This window comes from Buteo buteo, chromosome 1 (genome assembly GCF_964188355.1).
Source record: "Buteo buteo chromosome 1, bButBut1.hap1.1, whole genome shotgun sequence".
In the NCBI taxonomy this organism is placed as follows: domain Eukaryota; kingdom Metazoa; phylum Chordata; class Aves; order Accipitriformes; family Accipitridae; genus Buteo; species Buteo buteo.
The window spans coordinates 2,420,507-2,448,422 of NC_134171.1; the positions used below are offsets into that span (position 1 = coordinate 2,420,507).

At 45.2% G+C, this 27,916-nt stretch overlaps 1 protein-coding gene across 2 annotated transcripts in view; it reads left to right on the forward strand.

Moving 5' to 3' along the window:
• Nucleotides 1-27,916, forward strand: part of GFRA4 (GDNF family receptor alpha 4) — a 71,059-nt gene that overhangs the window by 24,413 nt on the left and 18,730 nt on the right. Inside the window, exon 1 of one of the 2 annotated variants that reach the window (XM_075040508.1) lies at nucleotides 16,121-16,168. The exons of the other annotated variant lie outside the window; for it this stretch is intronic. The gene's annotated coding sequence lies outside the window, so the exon portion shown is untranslated. Of the gene's footprint in view, nucleotides 1-16,120; nucleotides 16,169-27,916 lie in introns of those variants that run through there. 2 annotated transcript variants of the gene reach the window in all.

Consider the following 27,916-nt stretch of genomic DNA (forward strand, 5'->3'; position numbering starts at 1 on the left):
GGGATCCCCCTCCTGTGTCTTTAATTGATGCTTATCCTCCTTGTCACTCCATTGAGGATCACTTTCTAAATGTTTCAAGGCTCGCTGGGTCTTCTGGAATGGTACAAGATGGCATCATGCAGATGCCAGGTAGACAACCTGTGGAACTGCTCATGGCAAGATATTGTGGATGTTTACATGCATCTGTGGGGAAACTGGACAGGTTCCCCAGAGAGAAAACTGCTGAGATTTGCTGCCTTGCATAGAAACCACTTTTTGCTCAGGGTGTCCATAGGATGAAAACAGCTGAAGGCTGGAGGGGTATCAGAGGATAGTATCATGCACTGATTCCATTTTCATAGTCTTCCCCAGCCATCTTCTGTTGGTCACTGCTGCACACAGGCTGCTGGCTGAGATGCTCCTTTGAATGGCTGCTGCTATGTAAATCTGGGTCAGAGGAGGTTAAACGCCACTTTGTGGGGTCAATGTGTGATTTAAGGACTATAGAGCAAAGGTCTGTCCAGCACGATCCTTCCCTCTGCTCCCAGCTTAACATTATCAGCAGCTTAAAAACTTTCTAACCACTCAGGGGTTGTACCCAGTCCCTTCTGTTTAACAGCCCCAGGGGATGCTGCAGCTTCATCCCACCTGGACAGGCATCCTCGATCCAGGACTTCTGCTTTGCTCTTCTCTTGCTGTGCGCTTCCAGCCCAAGCTCCACGGATGGACAGAGTTAAAGCTGCAATTCGGTTAACGGGGGAGCTGGAAGAGCAAACCCCAAACCACTGAACGGAAAGCATCAGCCTCCCCAGACTCATCCTTCCTCTGCGGCCACCACTCTGACTTCATAAGAAATTAATTGCAAGCAGCAATGAATGCACCCACGCTCCCCAGAGCAGGTGCTGGGGGAAGAGGGGCTCGGTGATGCTGGCAGGATAGGCTCGGTTTGAGCACAAGCCCAGTCTTGTCCCGCAACCCCGCAGCGTCTTCCCAGCCCGGCAGGGAGGGAAAACGGACGGACAACAGATGGAGAGATGAACCCGGTAGGAGGAGAAAATGTTTTGAGAAGAGGGAGGAGGAAGGGAGAGGACAAATGCAAACAAGGGGGAGCGTGTCAGTATATTAGAAGACGACATCGTTTGCCAGGATTAGTCCTTGGGGTTATTCATGCCCAGGGTGCTTTCTGATGCTAATCAGGAGGGTGAGGGCAGAAGGAAGATTTAAGCCTCTCTCCTAGGGTAAGAAGGGATGTGATATCTTTTCTAAGTGAGGAGGGAGAAAAAGCACTGCTACCTGAAGTCCATGGCAGCATTCACAGCATGGAGCCCTGAGTCGGTACCTTGGGGCAGGAGGGATGGAGGGGCAGGCTCTGAAGAGCTCATTTATATGCTTGGAGTGAAAATGCTTCTTACATGCTCTGAACGAAGTTAAGGACAAGCTTTTCACCCATCCCTTTGGGGCAAAACTAATGACTCGTCTCTGAATCCACCAGCCCCATGCTCTTCCTTTCCCGCCCTGGTCCGGCTGCTCAGTCCCTGCTGAGCTGGGCGGACTGGTCCTTGCTGGGCTGTCTCAGGTCTATGCAAGGATGGAGGTGAAAAGGTGGAGGGGTCCACCTCTGTGGACATGGTCAGGGTGGAGAGATGCTGCAGGACTCATGGCAGCACCGGGAAGGACTTTTCCCAGCATGTGTGTGCAGGGATGGATACGATAGTGCTTGAATGGTTGAGACTGGGGTGGATTTAAAGGGGCTTTTATAAACTCCTGTAGAATGATTTTGTTAGTGGACTGGTTTAATTTTGGTCCCAGATGGGGGAAGATTACTACTTTATTCCCAAAAAAGCTTTGTCAACTTACCTCTGAAGCTTTTGAAATCCAACAGGGAGCAAGTGCATCGTGACAAGTTACTCCCAGTTTCTTCTACAGTGTTCAAAATGATTCTAGGTCTTGCAGGAGATCAAGAGCACCAGCTCCTGCCCCCAGATAACTGATTTTCTCAGGACTCAAATGTCACCTTCATTTGCTGATTGACACAGGGGAAATCGTAGCAACTTCATAAGACCCCAACTTTGCAAAGTTGCCTAATGTAATGGTTTATGTTTGACAACAAATTTTCCTTTAATCACTGAATATGCAGGGAAGTAACCCATCTCAGGGTGAGACCACGGACCTCAAACAGGCCCTGAGGCTGAGACCCAGTTGTGAGATAACAGAACAAGGAAGAATAAGAGGGAGAGCAGGAAAGGGAGGTGGTCTGGAAAGTCTAACTGAGCACAAACAAGAAAAGTAGCTCTGTGAGTCTGGAGTTTGTGCTTGTACAAAGAGCAGCAGTGCAAGACCTATGCACACTTGGCAAGGGTGGAAGGAAGGAGTGCTTGCTGTCCTGGGATTAATTTAAATCATAGAAATGTGATCCCAAGCAAATCAGTTGATTTCCAATGTCCAGGGGAAAAGAAAAAATGAAAAGGCAAAAAAGTACAAACCCCAAATACCCCCACTAAAGAGAATTGCAGCGATATATAAATAAACATAGGCATATCCACACCCAAACGCCCAGATTCCCAGTTAATTTCTTAGCTCTTCATCTCCGTATTTATGAAGGATTTCTGCTGATTCCTGACTGCTGAAGTTTTGGCTCAACAATTTTAAATGGCCAGCATTCCTTTAAAAGATAAATGGCACCTCCAAAGGCTTTTCTTCCTCCTATCCACCTTCCCACCAGGATAAAAGATTCCCCTGCATAATAATTGGCCAAAATGGAAATAGCACACGTTTTTCCCTAAGGTATGCACAGCTGAGCATCTGCGGTCTCAGCTGGGAAGTTCGATTTTATTCAGCCATTCAGCCCGGGTGCTCAATAAAAAATGCAAGAGCGACAACAACAAAAAAAATCAAAAATCAAAGGGCAAAGGAAGGTAATATTGCTGCCAGCTAAACAGCTTCTTTTAATCTGGGCTCCATCCTCCTCCTTCTGAGGGGAATGGTGTTGTTATTAAAGTCAGATGAGAGGGAGAGATGGGATCCTAGGTGTGCGGAGCTGGAGTGGTTTGAGGAGATAAGATTTAATTTTCAGAGGCAGAAGCTGGAGCTTTGTTGTTGCAGAAGGGTATGTGTGTGTGTTGGGGGGAAGCTATGGCAAGCAGAAGAGACGTTTAAACTTCACTCAGTATCAGCGTGGGGTGCTATGGGGCTGGATCAGTGTGGTCAGCCAGAGGCAGACCCAGCTGGAAAAAAAGAGAACTACTTCTGTGGTTTTTTGAATGGTGATTTGGTCTGAAAGCTTCCTTTCCTTCTTGGGAAGAGGTGGGAGCTCCTAAGGATAGAGCCCCTGCATGCTTTATGGCATCCAAAGGGCATGGAGCACCTCTGTATGGGCACATGGATCCTGCCCACTCTCTCTACTGGTTACGATGGGAGCTGAGACATGTTACTGCCTTACAGACCTGCTCTGTGACACTGAGCTCCACGCTCCAACCCCAAACTGGCTAAAGAAGTCCCTTCTCGATGGTGACACCGGCATTTCCCTCTCCTGGTCCCTGTAGCTGGTGGTGGCTGGAAGGACTTTCTGCCACGGATGAAATGCTCAAGGACATTTGGCCGGTTAGCCAGTTTTGGAGGAAGGCTGGAGATACGCAATGCAGTGCAAGCCCAACTTTTCCAGACATAGCAGCTCAGATTGAATCCCTGGACACCAAATAAGCAGCCTGATTTGGAAAGGTGCTGACTTTCCCCCTTCGATTCCCTGATTTTGGAGGAACACAGACAACGCTTGGCACCTCTGAGAGGCAGACCACTGTTATGCCAGGAGTAGTTGCAGGCAGCCACCTTCAGGGTGCCAAATATCCTGGAGTTACCAGAGAACCTGTGTAGCTCCTTCATGATCTCCATCCTTTCAGCCTCTGCTCAGAGCCTGCATTTTCCAGCCCATTCTGGGAAATCATCCATTATCATTACAGATAATGATATGGCATTGCATGGAAACATTGAGGTTGGAAAGGACCTCTGGAGATCATCTAGTCCAACCCCCATCCTCAAGCACGGTGGCTAGAGCCAATTGCCCAGGACTGTGTCCAACTGAGTTTTAAGTATCTACAAGGATGGAGAGCCTACAGCTTTTCTGGGCAACCTGTTCCAGTCTTCAGTCACCCTCACAGTAAAAAAAATGTTTTTCCTCTGTTTAGTGGAAATTCCTGGGTTTCAGTTTCTGCCCATTGCCTCCAGTCCTCTCACTGGGCACTACTGGGAAGAGTCTGTCTCTGTCTTCCTTACTCCTATTAACAGATATTTATCTGAAGGCAGAGCAGCAGCCACAAAGCAGAGGCAGACTGGATCCAAGCCCAAGGCTCAGCTTAATTTCTCAGTGTGTGAAAACTTGAAGCCACAGGACTGTTCTGGGGCTCAGGGGAGTTTGGGCTGTCCCTTCTCTGCCACTGACTTTTTGTGTTCCCCGGGGAAGCCATCTCACCCTGTCAGGTCCATGCCTGCCCTGTCTCCTTGCGTTAAAATCCCCACAGTGATGGATGAATGGCTCCTTCTTTTTATTATTTTAAAAAGGCTTTGGAGTACAATAACTACCCTCGATGCAAGGAATTCCACATTTTAGCACCGAAGTGGAGCAAAATTTCAGCAATAACCTCAGCTTGATGAGAACTGGGTGTTTCACTGTGTTCCAAAATGCCCAGGTTTTGTCCCGAGGTGCTCATGTGGTGCTGGGAAAAGAGGGGAGAGAAAAGGGGAGAATTTCCTTGTTATATGAAATTATAGGAGTCTGTGCATCATAACTGCTAAGGAAGAAAGGGGAAAAGCATCAGTCAGACATGTTTTTTGCAAATTCCATCTGGATTTGCCACTGAGCCTGCTCTTGCAGTCACTGCTTAAAAGACCTAGCAGGGGTAAGTTCAGGCCCTCCTGTTGTAACTCACCCCAGATGCAGTCTCAGAAATGTGGCAGTTCGGGTTATGCCGACGTAGCCCCATCCAGAACCTCTTCAAAGAGCTACTCCAGGTGCCTGTGGGTGGTCAGAGAGAAGGACCCAAGTGTTAGTCAGGGCAGGTGGGGATGGAGGACTGGTTTACTGATGCTCAGCAGTCAGATGTTGGTACAGCAGCTCACTGCTGCTTCCCTTTCCCCAGGTTTATTCTGGCTGGGATCGCTCTGGGATTGTTCCATGATGGGCACCAGAAAGGCCCCATGAGCACCTACTGTTGACTGAGAACCATTTAATGAGTTGCCAGAAAAACAACAGTAGAGTCAGCCAAATCTCTACGGCAAGAATGAGGTATAAGTGGTTTGCAACTGTGAGCTGTGGCTCAGAATACCCATGTCCTAATCTCAGCTTTCAAATTATCCTTTTTGTTAGGATCAGGGCTTTCTGCCTTGGTCGTGAAGACCTTCACGGAAGGGACCATCTCTCCCTATGCTTTAGTGAGAGGTGGTGACATGGAGGGGACTTCATAGCCTCCCGTGCTACAAAAATTGCCGTGCCATCACCGTCAGACCCAGAGTGAAATAACAGAGAAGTAACTTGCCCAGGACTGTGCCACCAGTCTATTTCAGAAGTGGGAACAACCCTGAGGATTCCCAGTTGTGTTTGATGCTTATCAACATGCCAGCAGGCTTTTCAATGAGAAACTTGACCTTAATCCCCACTATTTTGACGGGCTTTTTTTTTGCGTGTTAACTGGTTGCCAAACATTTGATCAGAAAAGTGTCTCTGGGCTTTAGGGGAGTGAGAAAAAACCCCATATTTTCACAGAAAGGTAGGGGTGTGAGCTCCCAGAGCAGACATTGGTGTGAGACAGTGAGAACCCTCTGGATACCTGAGTGTGTAACATTCAGACATCCTCCTGCATTCATAAAATTGGGGTCAATAACACCATTACTGATGCTAACTATGACAGCCCCATTTCCCAGAGTGTCAGCTGTAATAAAACGGCTCCCCAAATGTCAGGCTGAACATAAAGGATATTAGAAGCCTAATGGAGCACATTCATACTTCTAATTGTGAGTAAAATATCAGCAAACGACTGAATACTTTGACAGGGTTGTTTAATAATTAGGCCAGGATGCAAGAGATAGGATTCAGCTTGCTGCTGAAAATGAGGCAGGGCTTATGATGAGGGGAATAAAGAGAGCCTTTTGCAAAGACAATTTAGGACGAAATATTGCTGGAAAAGTGCTGTAAAAAATGTCACGGATATGGTCTCAGCATGCATAGTCAACGGGAGGGCGAGCTCACTGCACTTATTGCCCAGGGAGGAGACTGCTAGAACTAGATGTTGGTGAACAAGCTAAGTTTAAAGAGCAACTTTGTCGTGTTTGTTTTCATCTGGTTTTTACATAAAAGGCCTTGTTTATCCTCTCCTCCAAGCAAAAGGCTACAAGAGGCAGAGCCACCCTGCTACCTGAGCAGTAAGGAAAACCCAGCGGCTTTGAGCTAGAAACATGAAAGACCATCTTTGTGACCCTGCTTTGACTTTGACAGTCTCCAGAGATCCTCCCCATCCCTTGATTACCACACTTCTCTGAGTGACGCCGTCCCTTCGTGTAACTGCACTAAACTGGCAGGGAGATGTTTGGCGTTGCAGAGATACGGGTAGTTTTCCTTGTTCTACATGGGGACATGGCACTTTGACCACCTCCTCTCACCACGGTGTAGGAGAGACTGCTATCTTCGGTGACTCCATCCCAGACAACGTCCATCAATGCCACCGTGACAGGAAAAGTGTGGCCAGAAATGGCACAGCAGATCTGCACAGGGCAAAGAGTGTGTTGTGAAGGTACCTACGGGGGTACAATAAGGTAATGGGATGCTGCTGCGATAGAGGTTGATGAATGCCTGTGACAGATAGACAGGAGATATTTGATAAGATCCCGGTGGATTTTAGGGTACAATTTTCCCACCAGTATGGTGTTGGCTGGATTTTGGGACAGGAGAACAGGTGAAATAATCTGCTCTTGCCTCCATCGGTTGTGCTTACAACAAATCCCATGGCACTTTTGGCGAGATCAGTAGAGTGTGATTGCTGGTATCCTGGCCCTGTTCCAGCAGTAATAATTATATCCTGCCTCCCCAAATTCCTCCTGTACTCTCAATTAGAAACAATTTTCTTCTTCACTTCATGACCCAAACGGTTGCCTCGATTAGTTTTGCAATGTTGATTAAACAAGCCAGTTCCTATAGATGGTTGGAGAGGGCTTGGGAGTCCATGGGGATTCGAGCACTGATGGAATGCACAATATTAATAGAAATCAATAGAATTAATGGGTTAATTCCATGCTAATACATAGTGCTGGAGGAGAAGTTAGGCTAATGAAAATGCATGTATTCCCTAAACTATTCCATTTGCATCAGATGATTCATCCACTCCTGCTTCTTTCAAACAACATTAATGAGATTAAAAGCACATTTACTAAGTGTACATGACCAAAGGGGGAAGGGAGCACAAAGTTGTTTTCAGCAAGCTCTGCCTTACCGAATTCTCTACGTAACGTGTCCTCTCTGTACCTGGCTTTTTGCAGGTTAGCTGGGGAGCAGAGGAGAACCGGGGATCTGTTGTGAAAAAGGGGATTTTCCTTTGAAGGCAAGCAAGTCTTTGCTAGCGATTGTAGGATGGTTTGTCTGGATATGGACTCTTCCCTAGATCTGCCCTGGGCTAGCTAAAATGGTGGTGAAAAGTGAGAAGCTGTAGCTATTCTGACGTCTTGATAAACCTTGCCCTGCCTTGCATTGGCTTTGTTTTTCTTATACTGGATAGACCCACCAAAAATCAAAGTTACAGCTCCTGGGTTTTCCTTCCTCTGGTGCTGATTTGTGACTGGCAATGGGTCTTGGTGGCACCAGTAAAATGGGGTAATAATTGAAAATGTCTCGGCCTGAAAGAAGAAATGCACGTTTTCAATATGCTCGGACATCGCTGGCTATCATTGGGCCCCAGCCCTTGTCAAAGGCAGAGTGTAAATATTGGAGAAGTAGGGTTCATTTAGTCTGGAGAAGAAGTGCAGGGCGATACAGCCTGGAGCAGCAGAGGAGATAATCCATCCCTTGCATCCTTTTATAAAGGGCAAGAAATCATGGGCTTAACATGAGGCAAGGTCAGGAGTTAGGAAGCACTTTCTGAGCACTGGGAAGGAGAAACACTGGAGCCGTAGATATCATGGAGGTGTGTGAAGTGCAAGTTGGATGCACATCTGTCAGGGATGAGTGCGACTGCAAGTCAAACCCCTTGGTTTTGACTCAGGCCTCAGAGAAGCCCAGGTACAAGGTTCCTAAACTGTCCAGACTTCAGTAAATTCTTCAACCTTCTCTTATCCTTGCAAAACCCAAAGGTCCCCCCACCTGGATCTCGGTGACCACAAAACCAAGTTTGCCTGCATAAGAAAGGACTGATAGAAATATCCTTCCAACATACTGGGGATTCAATAAATAAATGGCATCTGGTTAGAGCTTGTCACCAGACACTGCAGCCACCGAACACACCAAGGGCTGTATGGCACACGCTATGTTGCATATGCTGTATTGCATACATTGCATTGCAGATGGGTATTGCGTGTGCTGTATAATGCATTTGCATTATTGCATATGCATGACCGAAGAGCGTTTTGGCTGTGGCCCTGTGTGGTCGGTCTGATAAAAAAGCCCTTTGTAGGCTGCATCCAAAGACCACCCGGGCAGCTTATGACTCACTTCAAAAACGAGGCAGGAGCTTGCTGTGAGGGCAGTCCGGACCCCGGCCACAGGGCAGCCTCAGCCTTAAAACAAAACCCACTGAGCAGGCGGTTATTGTAACCGAGCAGAGCAGGTTGCAAAACCTTTGGAGTTTGTTTCTTCTCTGTGGGAAATATTGATAAAACCAGAGGCAAGAAAGACAATCCCAGCAGCCAGCTGAATTTTTGGCAAAAGAGAAAATGTTTTTTGGCCGAAAAGGAGGTGGTTTGGATCCTAGGCTGCATCTGTAGTGCATGCTGGGAGATGAACTCCAGCTGCAAAACAGAGCAGAAGTGAGCCAGACTGCAGGACTCACTGTGGCCACAGTTCAGAGGCCACGTTTCTCTTAGTTTGGGGACATTTGGGTTTTCAATTTAATGGCAAAAGTATCTATGGTCTTTTTTTTGTCCATGCATCTCCATTTGCTCTATGCAAGGCCAGGGCTTTGGGTGGGTAAAAAGAAATGCCTGATCCCACAGCAGTTTGGGAGACAGTGCTTGGAGAGATTATTTTTGGGCATCTCCCCCAAACTGGAAAAGGAACCAGTTTAAATTACCTGGACAAAAAACTTCATTGTAAACAAGCAACAAAAGCCACTGAGTTTCTCACGTGTCACAGCAAGGCTGATGTGGAGATTGAGAGTCATACGTGTCCCACTGCTGCTTCTACATCCCTCGAGCTCAGGGACTCCCTCTGCCAAAATCCCTGTGCTGCCCTTGGGTTTGAGTTTGTGCAATGAGGCTGGGCTGACGAAAAGGGGACACCTTTTAAGTGACGGGCAGCCCTCGCTCCCCAGGAATGCTACAGCTGGCTGTTTCTCTTGGTGTCCCACTATCTCCAGTTTTCCTTAAATCACCAGCTGAATGAGTCCTGTTATCTCCAGAGAACGTCCCCTTTCTGTTAAAAGATGCTTTTTTTTTTTTGACCCTAGACTATCCCAATCCATGTTTAGGAATGAATTCAGTGGTCAGAGCTGCTGTCAATATGTGGATTAACTTGTTATTAATGATAATAGATTTTCTTTAAAAAATGCCATTTGGGACAACTTTGCCCCCTCAAAATAGGCCTTGCCCAAAGTAAAATGTAGGGAAGAGGTTGTTTCATTTGGGGGAGGGAAGGGTTGGTTATACAATTTGAGGAGAACACTTCCTTTTTGGTTTAAATGGGGTTTCTAACCAATTCTGCTTTGTAGAGTGACTCTGCAGCTAAACTTGGGACTAAGCCTCCAAACTCACCACTCTCTCTATAAGCATGAGAGCAACCAGCTTTCTTCTGCTAACAGGGGGTCTCTTATCCTCTCCATCCATAGCCGTGAGACAGTGCCTTTACCCAGCCATACACATATAATGGCAATACAGTATTTTCCTTAATTTACTAACAGTGACATTGATTTCCCACTTGATCTATCATTCTTCCGGACCTGAGCACCACTGTGCTTCTCACATAATGAGCTCTGTATTCAAAAGCACTTATGTGATGTGGGAACCTCATTTCCAGAAGTATTTTACAAGTTTAGGAGCGTGCCTCCCCGACTACAAGATCAGGAGAAATCTCTCATTCCTGTGCCCATTGCTGTGCCTGGGCCCTGGTCCAACACTGCATCAAGGGTTCAGCACCCATCAGGCTCTACTTTGACCTGCGCTTTGGTCTCCATAGGAAGGAAACCTGGATGTACAGCCTGGAAGGAGCTGGAGAGCATGGACTGCTCATTTCTGTGACTCTTCCTCTCCTCTCTGGATGAAGTATGAGTTAGTCAGCGGTGTAGAGGTGTATGAGTCTGTCTTTACTGGAGCTGCATTGAGTGGTGGCTGTTGGGACTGGTCATGGGTGTGAGCCACCATGGTACAAAGTCACTCCTGGTGCAAGAGGCAACATGGACATGAGATGTCCCTACATTATCACCCAGAGAGGAGCAGGGCAGATCAAGCTCAAGCTGCTGCTTCCTCTACTCCCCAGCCAAAACTCATGATCCCACATGCGACCTGGTGGCTTTATTGTGGTGACACCAGGGAAGAGTCTGGCCCGTAGTGTGCAAGTCCTATGTAACTGGCACGCGTGCTGGTTCTGGAAATTGTGCCACAAGGCAAGGGATGTGACAGACACATTCATCTCATGATTTTCTGCTGCTGAACGTGGCTTGGCTGACTTCGCTCTGCTCTCAGAGCAGCCAAATACCTACAGTGCTCAGCAGGAGATCAGTCCGTGGTGCTCCATTTGACACAGTCCTACATAAGCAAGCAGCAAATGAAAACCAAGTGTCCTGATTTTCATTTTATTATCCTTCACTCCTGATTTGCACCACAAAGAGGACATCACTGAATATTCAGAGCAGAGACTTTGCAACAACCTTCCTGACCACTGGCAGGGCGAGAGCTTCCCCTGTATGGATGTTTGTGTGTCCAGAAGAGGAAGCAGAGATGACCAGTCACACTAGCAAATCATCCAGTTCATGAAACTTACCTTTAATGTCACGCTTTTATACACAGCTGACTTCGCTGCAGAATTAACACCACCAAAAAATAAGACCAAGGTCTGTTCCTTGTGCGTTAGAGCCATCTGTGATATTAGCAAAAACCCAGAGTCACCAGACTGAGCTTCGTGGAATTACTGTGGCTTTAAAGTTGTGTAACTGTGATTAAAACCTTGTCCTTACATTAATTCATATTTCACAGGCCTTTTTTTGGATGTTTCACATTGTGAGTCCACTGGGGAAATTCCAGCTGCATGTTCTAGATTCATGATCTGTTTTATTTTGTCATCTATTCAGTCTCTTGTCACCGTGGCTACTCAGTCAAAGGAGAGGAAAATTATTGTGGCTTTCCCCCAGGCTGGTGTAAATCAGCATAGCTTCAGTACAGTCGTCTGAGTCAGCTGTGTCTTCACTCGGTTGTGCCAGCTTCTAATTTCATGAAATTGGGGATTTCTCCGTAGAGAATGGCATTGCAAAGAGCTGGGAATATGCAGAACAAGTGTAGTACGAAATTCCGAGCTCACAGAAGCAACCTAAGAGGAACTGTCTGAAGTGTGGGGTGGATGGAGAGGAATGGTGCCTGGTTCATGACTTAGAGCCAGTGGACACCTGAGTCTGCAACCAGCATCACTAGCAAGAGGATCATCTAGTTCAATACCTGGCCCCCAACCATCAGCCTAGACTTGCAGGAGATATAGGAATCTTAAGGGCACCATGCTTGCTGAACTCAGGTGAGCTTCACAGGCCAGGGAGAAGTCCAACCCACCTCAAATCTGTTCCCATTAAGTCTGCCCCTAAAAAGTGCCCCACAAGAGCTGCAAGAAAACTGGGATTGGGTAAAGTATGACATGAACGCTTCGGAGGGGATGGCTGTGGTCACTAGTGACACAGAGGCACCTTGAAAGTGGATCCAGATCCAGAACAGAGTCAAAGCCAGGCTGAAATGATCAAAACCCTCTCAAGGACTTAGGAACTTCATCCTTATTTAATCAGACGCTTCTGAACTGGCTCCTTCTTCAACAACGGAGGCCTCTGTGCCATCAACAGCACTGCGCTTTGGGATCTGCTCCTGGGCACAGTCAGGCCATATGAGCAAATCACCTTGGCCAGGTAAGCCGGGCATGCATAGACACCTCTGTACCATGCCTGGACCTAGCTCTGGAGTGCTCCAGGTTCACTCCAAAACTACTAGAAATAGACACCTCATGACTGTCACTTACCTGGCAGTAAACCTGGGGTCTCAAAGCTCCGTGTGCAGAAGCCAACATCTCCAAACCCACCTCCCGGCTGGGGAAACTAAGGCATGGAAAGGTTGAGGGACTTCCAGGAGCCCTCATGTGTTGCGCATAGACCACACCATCCCACTAGGCATACGTGCCACCTCTACGAAACAGGCTACATGTCCTCTCATGAGGCATAAAGCATACAACATGGTGTTCACTGCTGATCCCATGCGTGCTCTTTAGATGTAGAGGATTTGGGGGGGGTGAGGGTGTTCAGAAATGCCTAGAGATGAAATGCCTGTGCCCCTCTCTAAGGTAATTTGCAAAGCTGTGAAGTGTTTATTTTGGAGATACTGAGGACTGTGGGAGGTCAGCACAGGTACATTACACCTGCTAATATCTTGTGGGGGAGGAGAGGGAGAATGGTCTGATCTTATTAGAGAAGGTTAAGGTAGAAAAGCCAAGCAGTCAAAAGACAGGCGATGACAGATCCAAGGCTGTCTGTGCGATTTAATTCCTTTCCCCTGGTGCATATCCATTCTGATAGGGTCTTTAATTGCATGTTTAAAAATATTGATACTGTTCTTGGACAAGATAATAATCTGTAGTGTGGAGGTATTGAGTAACTGAAGACACAAATCCTCATCACTGGTACATAAGTGAGGCAGATGCAATGAGCTTTTTCTTTATCTGAATGCAGGGTCCTGGGATGGGAGGAAAAACAGAATCCCTTGTCACAGAATGATGATGTTTTGGCAGAGAGAGGAGTTGGGGGCTATGGCAGACAGGTAGTCCTGATGATTTGCTGAGAAGGTGTTGTATGCAGGACTCAAACCTTTCATGGACACAGAAATGAAAACTCGACACTGGAGCAAACCAGCACAGATGGGGTGGATGCCAAAAAAGTGGGGGTAATTTTGTGAAGACCTTCCAGGGACAGAGATTTTAAGGAATGAAGTTGTTGCAGAAGGGAGATGAGTGGTGCAGTGATTCTGTTATCAAAGTGTTTTCAAGAGGAGAGGAAAAAAAAATTTCAACCCCACAGGGAAAGCAGTAACAAGAGGTGGGGAAAGAAGTTGGGCCAGATACAATCCAAGGAGCCAAAAGAAGCACATTTTGGCAAGAAGGGTGATTAACCATTGGAACAAACTACCCAGGATGATAACAGATTTCTTTCTTGAGGTCTTCTAATCAATGGGGGCTCTTCTCTGGAAAATACACTTGAGCCAAAGACAAATTACAGGGGCTGTTAGCATTGTAAGTAGATGCAATCCTTTGGCCTGTGTGAGGGAGGAGGTCAGCTCTGACCTCCTGGCCTCTGAACTTGTAAATCAAATAGTCCTTTTGCTTTCTGAAGGGCCCCTGCCTCGCTCACGCCAGCAGCGCTGAGGGATTTAATCAACTCCTTGCTGACCACAGCAGAACGGTGATGGTCACGCATCCTGGCTGTAACTCCAATCCTGATAGGGGAGCAGCCAAGTGCTTCAGACCTTTCCCCTTTTCCACCCATGGGTGTTTTTTGCTCCAAATAACCTTACGCTGACCCACTTTTAGACTATGCATATGAGCTCTGTTCCGATCAATGACCAAATCCACCCTCTGTTCATCTGACACGGACCCTTCATTCCTACAATCACAATGCCTACCCTAATTTGCTGCCTCTCTTTGACCTCGTTTACTCCATAACAGCTGCTAACAACTCAATGAAGAGACCACACAAGCAAGGGAGCTTTCACTCACACTGACATCCTAAAAGTGCCCATCTTCTGCATTTCCAGCAGGATCTTCCTCTGAGATTGTGCCAGCTCTTTATGGGTGGGTCTGGAGGCAGGATCATGCCCGTTCCCTCCTGGCTGTCATTTCTCCCTCATGGTTTCTGTGGTTTAAATGGGTGTAGCAATCTTCTTTTCCCCAGGGCACTGTGGTCTCTACCTCATTTGGTGATTCCCAACCTTCTTCTTCATTGAGACCTTTCTGCTATTGAGTGGGGTGTCACGGGGAAATACTGTAGGAGCGTAATTCTTCCTTGGACGCTGGGAACCTTGAGTTTACCCACAGCTGAAAAAACACTTTGAAGATGAAAAGCAGCTGCTGCAGCCCTTTGCATTATTGTTTATCCCCGCGCACAGCCAGGAACGCTGGCCCCTGGCTGCAATAGCACTTGCAAACAGAAGTATGACTCTATAAGGTGAAAGGCAGCAGGGGAACTGGACTTGACTGGTAGTATTGTCCCTGGCCAGGTCCCAAACAGCTCTGAATTACTTTTCATCGTGTGATGGAGGAAGAGGTCCTCACAGCCGGTTGCTGGCACAATTTTGTGTTGTCTTCAGCAGAGCAGCACAGGGCTGAGAGCAGCATCAATGTGCCATGTGGGGGAAAAAAGAGTTATTGAAATAACAAATGCCGTTCAAGGAGAGCCATGATTAGCTGGACTTTATATAGATGGTTAGTAGGAAAGCTGAACTTTATTGCTTCTGGCTTTTTCAGCTGCCTCTGGTCTATTCAAACTTCATGATATTTAATATCAGATTAAACATTAAACTTCTCTAAGCTGGGAAACTGAAGTCAACAGAGAGCAGGGAAGAGAGACCAACCACACTGTTACCTACACTGATTGGATGATAGACAATGTGATTTCCCTTTAAAGGTCCTGTTGATTTAAGTGTTTGAAATTCATTGATGTGCAATAGAGTTTTTAATAGTCCACATGTTCCTGGTAACCCTTCATAATCAATTTCCCTTATGCTCTTCTCTTGTATTATCCATCATAATCATCTTCCCCCAGCTCTCCTCAGTAAGCAATTCTGAATTTCAGGCTTGTTTGCAACCTGGTGACCTCCTCCCTCCCCCCAGTACGAAACCTATGAATAATCATTGAAAGTGCATTGTAAATAATTGCATGTGTACTGCAGCCAGTAATTAAATATTAGGATTCTGCTCCTGTTCCTGCGTGGACTCTTGCTTTACAAGGGTGGGAGAAGCCTTCGAGCAAGTTAGTAAACCTCTGTATGGATCAAGTTGCCTTGGATTACAAGATCATTTCTTACAGCAAAATTCTTCTTTGGTTATTTGAGCTGAGAGCAAAAACAGATTGCCAGGACAGAAATAGGGAGGGCACAAGGAGAAAGTTCAGTGTAAAGGTTCAAACCTTGCTTAATAACTTATTATTATTTAATTTCCTCCCATCCCCTGAGATCTCTAGGGTGGAAGGAACACGTAATTGCCATAAATGCAGGTCTAACTCAGGTGAAGACATCGTGACTTTAGGGTGCTGTATCTTCCCTTGGTGTTTCAGAAGTGTTGCTTTCCAGGGGACCCAGTGTTTATAGCAGATGACACTGCTGGCCCTTTGCTGCTGCCTTGCACTGTGAAAGCCCATCCCACCTTAAGCAAGCTCTGACTCTGGCTGGCTGGCTCCAGATGCTTTATTTAATCCCTGACACAAGCTAGAGGTCTTCTCTTTAATCAGCTTGCTGCTTCCCTTGACAATGAAGTTAATGATCCCTGCTGTGGCCACATTTGATACCTGGGACTTACATTTTCACTATCCTCTCTCTGTTTCAGTGCACGTTCAGCAAACATCTTGGTCCTATGTGACCAGGCTGTATCCCTCTCATTTCATACAAGGGTCTACCTACAGCTGAGCTGGTTGCCCTTCCTAATGTTCTGCTTGGTTTCCAGTTGCTGCTCCAGAAATGTGCAGAATTCCCACGGGACTGTGTCACATCTGTGGTCCTGGTCATGTCTCAGATACCCTAGAAGATCTCGAATGGCACTAAGCACCCACAGGTGGGCAATCGGATCCTGTAGTGATGTAGAAACGTAGATACCTAGCTCAGACGGGATCAACTAGATGAATGCAAGGCAATTCCCATCCTCATTCCTCTGCACAGCCCTCCTACAACAAATAGATAAATATTTGCTTATTATTCTATATTTTCTACTTTACTTTTTTAACACACTGCCCTCATCGTTAATTAGCTGCACACCTCTGCCTGCCTCCTGCCCAGTCCTCAGCTCAGCATCTCTAGGGGAAACCAGTCTGTCATCCTGGTTTTGGAACAACACCAAGACATGGTCAGTTTTTCTTCTTTCTCTCTCTCTCTCTTTCTTTCTCATATTTTTTCCACTGTGTTTCCCTGTTCTGTGGCCTCCACATCGGTTTTATGCCTTTTATAAATAACAGTTAGCTGGATGAAATATCTCTTTTGCTCCCCCTTTTATGAGATGTATTTGAAAAGACTTGCCAAAGCTGCTTAGATCTTGCAATGCTGCTTCTTACTGCTCTGCGCAGCACTAAATATTACACAAGGTACAAATAAGAGGCTTGCATTGCTTCCAAGGGTAGATTTTTAACCCGAGTTTGATAACTAAAATAGCACCTCTGGGTCTAACTTGCAGTCAGCCCATGATGTTCTGGGCAATGTAGATATACATAATAAGAAACATTCCTGTGTGTAAAGTTGTATTAATGCATAGATTGGAGTTATTATGTGACTGTATTGGTATAGGCTATGCCAATCATGCTGGTTTGGGGTGAGAAGGGTGGATTTCAGCTCCTTCTGGATTACTCATGGCATGTCTCAATGTGTGAATCCTTGCATTTACAGCCTCAATGTCCTATTAATGTGGAGTTTTGTTTATTTCAGTATAAGTCCTCATGGCTTTGCCTTTTTTGCTCTTCCAGCACAGCCTGCCTTTTCCCTTCCATGACCTCCCACCCCGTGTTTGCTATCTGTCTCTCCCCATCAGCCTCGTTGGCTATGGGGGTGATCACAGCTAAATGAGGCTCCCTAGTCTCTCCTGTTGTTGCTGAAGGCATGGAAGTGTTTCCAGAGAGCAACTGCAAGCACTTAATTTAGGTTTCTCTGTGGATTGTCTAACTCTCAATCAGCTCTGTGTTGACTACCTCTCTGCAGTGATGCTGTAATATATATTATCTACCTATATACACACTCACATTTAAATACATACTTACATATATGTAAATACATATATATAGGTACATACCTAAATTCCAGCTGTCCTGCATCAGTGCTCATTTCTCACTGCCTTTTCTTTTCCTCTCTTCTTCAGCTAGAAGCTTCTCCAATTTTTCCAGCTTGGCTTCCTCCTCTACTCTCAGTTTCTGCCTTATTCGTCCTCACTTATGCTTTGGGCTTGCAGACTCCAGCCTTCATATTTAATACCTAATGTCAGAAGCAAAAAAAGGTTGGCATAAGAAGAAGGGATGATAGATAGATGCAATGACCTGGGCTGGTACAGACATGTACACAATTTTGTCTTTGAACCCAAGCTTGCCTGGAAAAGTGCCACTGGAGAACATAGATTGGAACCCTGTGGTTTTGTAAAGTCAGGAGAAGGATCTCTGTTCTTTGATTTTAATCATCATTCATCTTCATAAAACTTCAGGGGGGTTTAGCCTTTGTTTGAATGAATTTTGTGACTTCCAGAGAAAACAGAGGCGGGGGAGTATAATTGAGAGCTTGTTTAGTGCCAAATTCATCTTAAAGCAGGGAATGCAAATCGCATAGCAAGTGTTGAATTATATATGATTAAAACTGCTTCAGCCCTTGCAAAGAAAAATAAAAAAGAGCCTTTTTATTCACCAGTTAATCATGTACAAAAAAAAGTGGATGGAACAAAAATGAACTTAATCACAGAAAAAGGGGTCACAGTTCCTGCTTGACATATGGCTGGGTTCTCTATCATAACAGTGCAGTGCAGAATGCACTGTCATTTAAGTGTTTTAAAGAGGTACATTAAGAAGAGAGTTCATTGATAAATGACCCTTTAAAAATGGGTGAGATTCTCTCCTTACCAATGAATGCTCAAGGTCTGCACAGTTGTCTTAGCCTGTCTTGGATGCTCTTGTGTTTTGCAGGCAGAGCCGGAAGGTTTTTCAGTACTTAGTTATATGTAATGATGTATAGGATAAATGAGATTGTGTTGAAACCGCTGAAGACATGATCCAAATGCTGTCCATTTTTGCTAACAATTGTTAGTCTGGCAGTAGTTCAAACTCAACACCCATGGACTTTCCTGATCCAGAAGGTGCCAGAGATCAAACAAAGAAAATGTAATTTTCTCCTTGCTTCTCTACAGTGGGAATGGTAACCTGAAAATGAATCCTGGACCCTGCTGAACCAACATTGTTGACATGCTCTTAGGGCTGTTTGACGCAGTGGGCATCGCGGTTCCCTCAGCTTGCTGAACTTCATGTACTGAGCCCTCTGTCTTTGAAGGCATTGCACTTATTTTGTTATTGGCAGGAGTGGGCAAGGGGATGCTACGTGCCCTGCCTTACGATCAAGCCTGCAGAGATGGTGTTGAGACAAAGGAGGGTGTGGAGTGAACAACTGGGCTCAGCTTGCCCTTGAGCAGCAGTTCCCTCCGCTCTCTGGCGAGGACGGCAAAGGAGAACACAGACCTCCGGCGGGTGCTGAAATGGGCTTGAAGAAACAAGCCACCTTTCTGCTGCTTTGGTGGCAGAGTGTCAGGGTTTGGTAGGCGAAGGGCAGCTACAGAGCTGCAGTAGCCATGATAGAGCCTGGTGAAGCAGGGAAGAGCTACCTGGGGACTGTTGGCCAGATCTGTTTGCCAAACAAGGCAGAGGCACTCATGGACCTGGAAGTTAAATACAAATGGGAAAACATCCTGCCATCTCTCCCGGGATCTGGATATTCTCTGGGGCTTGGTCAACCTGCCCAATGCTGGGCTGTCCACTATCCCCAGCAGAGCCCCGTGCTGAGCCAGTAGGCACCTCCTTGCTCTGTGTTTCATTTCCAGGATAATTCAAATGGCTACGTTTCCTGAGAGATCCCACCACCATGCTCAACCCCGCATTCAGTCTCGAACAGCATGTCTTTCATGGGTTAGTGTGGTGGTTACAGCTCGTCCCTGATGGGAGGGCTTCCAAACCCATTTCTTTTGCTTCCCAAGAGAGTCCCTAACCGCCAGCCTGTGTAATTATCCTTAGAGGAGGAAATGCTACTTCTTTTTTTTACAACAGTCTTACCAGGTTTCCTTCTTCTCAGCTTTGGTCTTACACACCTTCATCTTGAATACTGCCGTGAAGTCACTGCTGATCAACACCAGCTTAACCGCGAGAAGAGGGAGATGCCTTGTTCTGGAAGAGCCAGACTTCACGCAGACCTTTCACCTTTCATTTGGGTCTGCCTCCAGCGTGGTTTCTTTGATTTTGAGGCGGTTGTTCTCACTTTAGGAGTCCACACCAGCCACAAGATCTTCAATAATCGCAACCGGACAGTGTCGCAGGGGTGGAGAGTGGGAAGGGACCACACATACACAGCCTGGAGAAGGGAGGATGCGAGACCCATTTCTGACAGATGCTTATGTAAATGATTCCACTGCTGGGGATTAAACAGACCCTCCATAATCTGTTCCACTTTTTAACTTCCCGTAGAACATTTTTCTTAATATCTAACTAAATCTCCCTTGCTGCACATTTACTCAAAATTACTTCTCATCTTACATCCCATGGCAGTGGAGGGCTATCCATCACTGTCCACTTCTGAACCGTCTTGTTTACATATTTGAGCTCTCTGATTGTGTTTCTTCACAGCCTTCTTCCTAAACAAAACAAACCCAGTTCTTTCAGTCTTTCCTCACCCTGAAAAACCACGTAGTTTTAATGAAATTCCTCTGCGATCTTGCCATCTTCCTTAGCACATGTTGTCCCATCAGAACGGTGGAGCCAGACTCCAGCTAAAGCCTCCCTGGAGCTGAGAAGGGCAAGCTAATGCTTCCTGTGATAAATACATACCGCTCACGTCCCAGACCTCGTGTTTTCTGGTTTGCATGCTGTTGCTTTTTCTTGTTCAGCCTGTGACCACCTCCCACCCCATGGTCATGTCTCCCATACTGCTGGCAAGCCACCCATTTCCTAGGTTTACTTCTCCCTCGTGTCTTCTCGCACTCGCGTCGCCCAGTACCACTTTTGCTTCTGTTCAGTGTCATCCTCCTATTTTCAGACACTTCCTTTAACAGAGCAGGATAATTTTGAATTCCAGTCTTGTCCTGCACATTGCTTGTGGCCCCCTCCTTGTCTTCTGCCAGTCCCCGATTACATAAATCTATTCTCTATTCCATCATCTGAGTCATTATGAGAATATTGAATGGTAGCAGACTCAGGACAGACTCTTGGAGACCTCCTTAGTCTGAAAATGTGCCATTGCTACTCTTCTTGGAGCACAGTATTCATGAGTACCCACTTTGCCATGATTGCTCAGAGGCCATTCTTAGGGCACATCATATGGACTCGTGCCAAATAGCTTGCAAATGTAAAATCATATCATGTCACCCCCTTACTTTCCTGGCCAGTCTAATCCACATAATTTGACTATAATTCATCTGGTTCCTTCTTCTGCTTCTTTAACAAGGGCACTTCTTTGCCTTTGTCCACTCCTTTGGGATCTTATTCTTGATGAGGATTGGGAAGATAAAGATGCTGCTTTTCTACCATAATTTGTAGTTGATACACACAGACTCTCTGACAGGTACCAGCAACCCCTGGGAGAACATATTTCTGTATAAGCAGTTGTGTAGCAAAGGGGTATGTATTGCATTTTAAAACAATATTTGAAGGGAAAATCTCTTATTCTGTGGAGAATGTGGTGGGACATGACAGGAGGCAGCCTGGATGTTGTTCTGAAGGTCTTGCCCAAAAAGAGACCTCAAAGTGATTTATCTCCTTGGAACTGCTGCCCATCTCATCACCCACCACATGTCCTGGGCAACAGCAGAAGTTCAGCGTCTTGCACTTTATTTTCTCAGAGAAGGAGAAGCCCGTGACATGCATGCCAGCTCCATTTCTGTTCCCAATGTACGAGTATGCACATGCCCATCAATGGAGCACCAGCACTAACATCCCTCTCCGCACCCTCAGCCTCACTCCATCAACTGCTTCTTCGTTAACAACTCCCCCATCGGAACTGAGACCAAGGCAGATGGAAAGCTTTTTTACTGTTTTCATTTTTTCCCCAGTGTAAATCCTTTTTCAGGTCACATCTTTAAAGAATCTGAAACACTGGATGGTATCAGGAGCAGGAAAGCGATACACTGCAAAGAAGTGTAGACCAGGAAAGAGGAGCGCTGGGATTAAGGAGGGTTAAGTTAAGCTAAAACTTTAACAAACTGAAAAATAAAATTCATCAGCAGGGCGGGTGGATCACAGTCAAGAGATAGGTGAGGTTCTGACTTATAAGTAAGGTCATTAAAAGAAGGAATCTCGTTAAAAAAAAAGAAAAAAGGAAAAAATAAAACAGTGTTAAGATGTCTTTAATGGCATTGGTGAACAAGGGACAGGAATCTGTGCTGTCAAATCCTAAGTGCTCAGTGCTTCAGCCTCTAGAAAAGTGCTTCTGTTCATGAGACAGAAATTAAGGGAAGGGTTCAGACTATCTACTAACACTGAAAATAATTTTTAAAAATAGAAGCCACTGCAATGTGCCTGCCCCCAGGAGCAGCAGGAAAAAAGGACAAGTCCCTTGGACTGAGTTTAGATCCCAAAGAACTCAATAGGAATATTCAGAGAAAATATTTTCCTTTGCCTGCCAAGGGAGATGTTTTCAAGACAATGGCTGGAGATGTGTTTTCTTTTATGCTGTTAGCTGCCCCTCTTGCAAATTGCTCTGACTGAGAAGACTTTGAAAGTCTGCATTTTCAATGCTCCTGATGGGAGATGTTGCTTGTACAAATTTCCCTCTGGGTTTTAACTTGCTCCTGAGACTTCTAACAGGAAAGTGCAAGAATTATTTGAAGGAAATAAGAGCATTGCAATACACATAGATGATATCCTGAAAGATTGGGAGGGGGAATAACAAAAGGGCAAGACAACAAAAGGCTGCAGAAGTGGGTCAGGAAATGGGGCATGGCAAGAGAAATCTAATTTAAAATCAGAAACATGAGATATTTGGGAGACAGGATAAGAGAATCGACATAGACACAGACCCTGGCCAAAGCCAGGTGATTACAGAAATGCTGCTTTGACAGATAAGAAAGATTTGCAGAGTTTGGTTCCTGGAATAAAACAAGATGACAATTCTTCTTTCCGGGATGTTATGCAGAAGGACTCAAAATGAAACAGGACTCCCAACCTGGACAGGGAGTTTTGAAAGCCTAAGAGAGAAGAAAGCGAGCACCTGAGTTTTGGCAAGCTGTGTCACCCAAAGATGAACCACCTGGCCAGTAAATCCCTCTATAAATTACTTGGGACATTGTAACAAAACTCTTGTGCACTTTGCAGACTGGTGGCATTAGTCTTCAGAAATACTCTGAAAACAGCATCTTAATATATAGAGGGATGTCTTTCCTACAAAAGACGTTAAAGAAAAATATTCAGGTGGGGAAGATGGATCCCAACAAAAAATGGACCCCAAATTAATTGTTCCCAAAGCAAAAAGCTCATTCACCTGCCAGAAAGCGGGAGGGTGTTTAGCTTTCATTTTCCAGAGGCATCCATGAAGTTTGAGTAGTGTGCAAACCAGGAAAACAAGAGCTGAGAGCAGGCACAGTCCTGAGAGTGTTGAAAGAGTCTGAAGACTGGGTGGAGAACGGCGTAACACATGCAAATCTGTTGGAAGAGATTTCTCTCATCTCAAATGCAGTAGGGAATAAACTTCTGGAGGCCATGGCAAAAGACAAGACTTGCAGAAAGCTATTAACAGTGTCACTGAAAGAAGGCTTGGGAATTACATATCAATTCAGATCAGAACTTTCTGTAATTGATAGTATAGTGTACAGATGCAAAAATTAGTAGTTGCCAAAAATACTACAGCCCTGAGGTATTCTATAGACTCTGTGAGATCTTGAAAAATGTATTGCAGCAGTCACAAATGAACAAAGAGATGAAGAAAATGGCTAAATGGATATGCATAAAATGTCCATGAAATAATTTCTACCTTAGAGAGAAAGAACAATGACGATGGATCAGATATGGTGGACCTGTTGGATTATCCAGGGTACCCTAAGACTGCATTATTAGAGACTTTTCTATTAAGGTATCTTGTAGGAAGCAGCAAACCTTTATTTGGCAGCTTCCAGAAATGGTCATGTTTTACGTCAGTCCATACTTAATTGACAGGACTTTGCAAGATTTTGAAGAGCTGGTGAATGCTGGAATTCTTCAGTCAAATGATTTGAAGCAAAGCGGAGTTAAGGGAGTTAAAAAATTAGATATATAAATTTATATATATGTATAAAACCATTACAGGCTCTGAAAAAGATCTGTATCTCACTCTGCTGGACGTAAGAAGACTGTCTGTAAGGCACTGATCATTTCTAGCTGAAATTTTGCTCAGAAAGCTGAGAATTAGACTGCCTTATTTATTCAAATCTGGGCTGGGAAGCTGAGCTGATCTTGAGGCACAAATAGATAGATAGGTAGATAAAAATACATGTACAAAACCAAATGATAGCTGAGGAGCTCAGTTACTACAGGCTCTGTGGCTGATGACCCCTGAATGCTGTTTTAGTGGTAGTTGAGCATAAGCAGCAATGTGAGAAGAATTTCCATTTGAAAAAGGGGAGATGTAAAGGGCTTACACCCAGGTTAATCTCAGAAATAGAGACCATTTTAACAGCATGTTCTCCAATCTCCAATCTCAGTATAGTCCTGTGAAACATTTCTTTTAAATATAAATCTTGCTACAAGTGGGGACTGTTGAGGAACCCCAAACACCACAGTACTAAGCTCTTCTGGGGATCTCACAGCTCAGTGACTGTAGTTAAGGAGTATACACTTATCACTGCTCTGCCTTGAGAAGAGTAAATGTAGCCGTTAAAAGCACCAGAAAAATGCCTGTACTAATAGTTGGAGCACGTAGCACCTTCTTTCCTCTAAAGTCTGGAAAATCAGCCCCATGGCAATTACTGATAATGAACTTGAGCATGTAATCCAAGTAGGGGAGACTGTTGTAAATATCTAGCATGTTGCTGATGTCATGACTACTGCTTTGATTAAATTATTCTTTAGTTCTCCCAATTCCCCCCTATATAGAACTCCATTTGTCTTTGCATATCTCTCCATAGGATTGTGCCACCCTTGCCCCATGCTTCCTGCATCTGCTTGCAGAATGCTCTGTTCCTTACCTTAGACCTATCTCTGGGATGGGGACATTTTATTTCCTTTCTGGGTGTCAAACTCAGCTGAAATCAAGGTCATAGGCTTCTTGATGGTGGCACAAAGCAAGTCATCAACATTGCAATTGTAATTGGTTGCCCTGAGAGGTGGTCGATGCCCCATCCCTGGAAACATTCCAGGTCAGGCTGGACGGGGCTCTGAGCAACCTGATCGAGTTGAAGATGTCCCTGCTCATGGCAGGGGGGTTGGACTAGGTGACCTTTAAAGGTCCCTTCCAACCCAAACCATTCTATGATTTTATGACTCCATCATTTTTTTGAAGTCTCCAGCTTCCATCTAAACTTGCCCCTTTTTGCCACAATTCAGGGTGGCAACACCCTTAAAACCACCCTTCCCCTCTCCAGTGGGGGATGGACTTCTATGTTTGGGGCTCCTATAGCCAGATTTTGCTTAGAAAAAGACCTCATCAGGACTGTTGCTTTCACCCTTGCAGTGCAGAGCTCTGACATGTCGCACACTCTTCTCAAGGATATCAAAGAGGAAAAGAAAATGTCACAGAGCTGGACAGGGTGAATGGCAGTCATCCGCATGTGAAGCATTACTGACGATTGCTATCCTTTCTAGATCGCTCTCGGTTCATCTGAATGCAGCACCAATTGAAGTGATAATGACTCCTCTTTCAATGGCAGCTTTCATTCGAAGTATTTTGATATGCCAGTAAGAGTTGCTTTAAAATGCCAGCAATAAATACACATTCAAAGCAATACACTTAGTGCCTCGGCTGTAAAGTCCATATATGTTCCCATCAGCTGTGTTTTTGACTGAATAAATGCTAGGCATGAACAATACTCACTGCATTTTCCAGGACCCTCCCTCCACACGCACACTCGCACATGCCCGTGCACGCATATATTCTCTCTTCCCTGCTTTCTGGGGAGATCAGACTGGGGTTTTCCAAGAGATGCCAGCAACCTGTATGCTTCTCACTTTGCAGCCACGGCCAGTTACACTGCCTCACTGTGCCATCCCACTCCAAAAAAATGCATAATGGATTCCTCTCTTAGGGACAGGATGCCCACAATATCTTCTTGGGATCAGCCTAATAGAAAGAGTAAAGATGATTCTGAATAGCAAGAATCCTCAATATTCTTATTCAGTCACCTTCCTTGGGATGCACTTTCTACAGCATACGAAGGTCAAATACCAGTCGTGAAGTCACACAATCAAAGCTCTTGCTCACCATCATCTTTTGGGTGAATGGGGGTATGTCAGAGCCCTGCCCAGCACGTAAGGAGGTCTCTGGATGAGGAAGATGAGAGGTCAGAAAGGGAAAGAACACAAGGTAGTATGATTGAGCAGACCCAGCCAGAGCTAGACCTAAAAAAGAGTCGTCTTGGGTCTAAATTTGCTTTGCTGTGCCTCAGCAGAGAATCTTTATGTCTCTACCACGTGTCTAGGACATTTTAAAGTCGAACTTAGGTGGAACTTGTGGTCTTATATGTATCTACTTTAAGTATTTAGAGATCTCCTCTAGCCCTTGAGACCTCACAGTCTTTAATAATAGTTGTCCTTACAGCTCTCTGCTAGATGTGCTCTTATTTTCACAGACAAGGACCTGATATCCAGAGACCCTCAGTTATCCCACAGGACGGGATGCTTATTTTTAGGCACCAGTGTTAAGATCCTAGTGATCACAAGCCCCAGTAACCACTGTCTCCTGTTGGTGGTATAACTGGTTAGCTTTGGGATGGGGGAAGCACCTCTGTTTCACCAGAAATCAGGGACTGAAGCCCCCCAATATATCAATATCACAGTGTCCCCAAATTTTAGCAAGCAACGAATGTGACATGGATCACGTTCACCGGCAAAACTTGTATCCTGTTGTACAATATGGGTTTCAGGGTACACACTTCAGAATAGCATGTACCCAGTCTGAGACTTCATGGATGCTCAAAAGTTTTAAGCCTTCTTTCTAGTCAGATGGATTAATCTTACTTGGAATAGGTACGCAACTATTTGCAACCAGGTCATGCACTGAGTGTGACGGTCTGATTTGCATCTTCCTTTCATATGAATATTTTTTATAGCTGATTCGGTGGTTAGTCTGGCTGAGTCAGTCCAGCAGGACAGGGCATTCCAGAGGCATTTTTAGAAAACAAAGGCTAAAGCCTTGTCAAAAATGATATGTTAGTGTAGGAGAGTAGTGATATCTAGGGAGACTTCACACCAAGTTACTATGAGGTAATAAATGAAGAATAATTTAAGAATTTTTTTCTACTTAAATAAATGAAGAGGTAATAAATGAAGAATAAATGAAGAATTTTTTTCTCCTTAAGGGAAATGGAGGCATGATGTAACTTCACCAGACCAAAGACACCCAGAGGACTCCAGATTTTTTTCCAACTTGAAAGTTTGCAGACATAATCCAACAACTAATGCCCCAGCCCATGATTTTTTTTTTTTCCTAGCCAGGTTCTAGTCATTGATCTGGTGGGGAACAAATAAATGGCTTCATCTTTTCAGGCTTCATCAAAGTCAGAGCGACACTTGCCTCCTTGGCAAATGGCTAAGAGAGCTACAGATGAGAAGGGCTGTCAAAGACAAATAAGGGATTATTGAGTTCGTCTCAGCAGATATCTAAAACCTGACTCACTGAACCTTCTTTGGCTTTCATTTAACACTTGTGGCCATCACATTTCACTCTCACTTTGCGTTGTAAGTCCTCACAGGGCAGAGAATAGCCCACGAAAAACGTTTGTTCATCATCTGACTTGCGCAGATCCACCATGCCAAAGGACAGCTGGGATGGTTTGCTTAATAAAATTCCTGCCATCACAGGGGTCTTGACCTACAGGACATCTCAAGTTTTCAGGCTTCTCTGAAGTTATCTAGGTGTCATGTATTAGTCTATGATAAGCAGAAAGATCAGAGGAATGTGGTTTCTTTTGGGTTTGATTCCATATCATGAGTAAATTATCTTCTACATTATTATATTGGAGGAGAAGGAAACGGTGAATGTTATTGTATTTATTTGTATTTCACCAGTGCCTGTAAAGTCCTGCTTGAAGGCACCGAGCAAATACAGACAAAAGATTGCTTATAACCTGAAAGTAAGGGAAGAAAGGTCAGAGCTGTAGGTACAAAGAGTCAGGCAGTACATTTTTAATGCCTGCTCGAGACACGCAGCATGTTGTTGGTCTGAACTTTCCAGTATTGCTTTGACACCCTCAGGCATAACATTCCTGAGCTGTTCTCAGCAAATTCCACCCCCCCAGTGCTGAGTGGGAAGAATCACTAGCAAAAGAAGATCAGTTTGCACCGTGGGATTCCATTATGTGCGTGTTATGTTTGTAAAACCATCTAAGTTTGCAGAGGGCTGATAGCAATGAATGGTGTCATCCTCCTCGCGTGAGCTGCTCTGATCTAATCCCGCA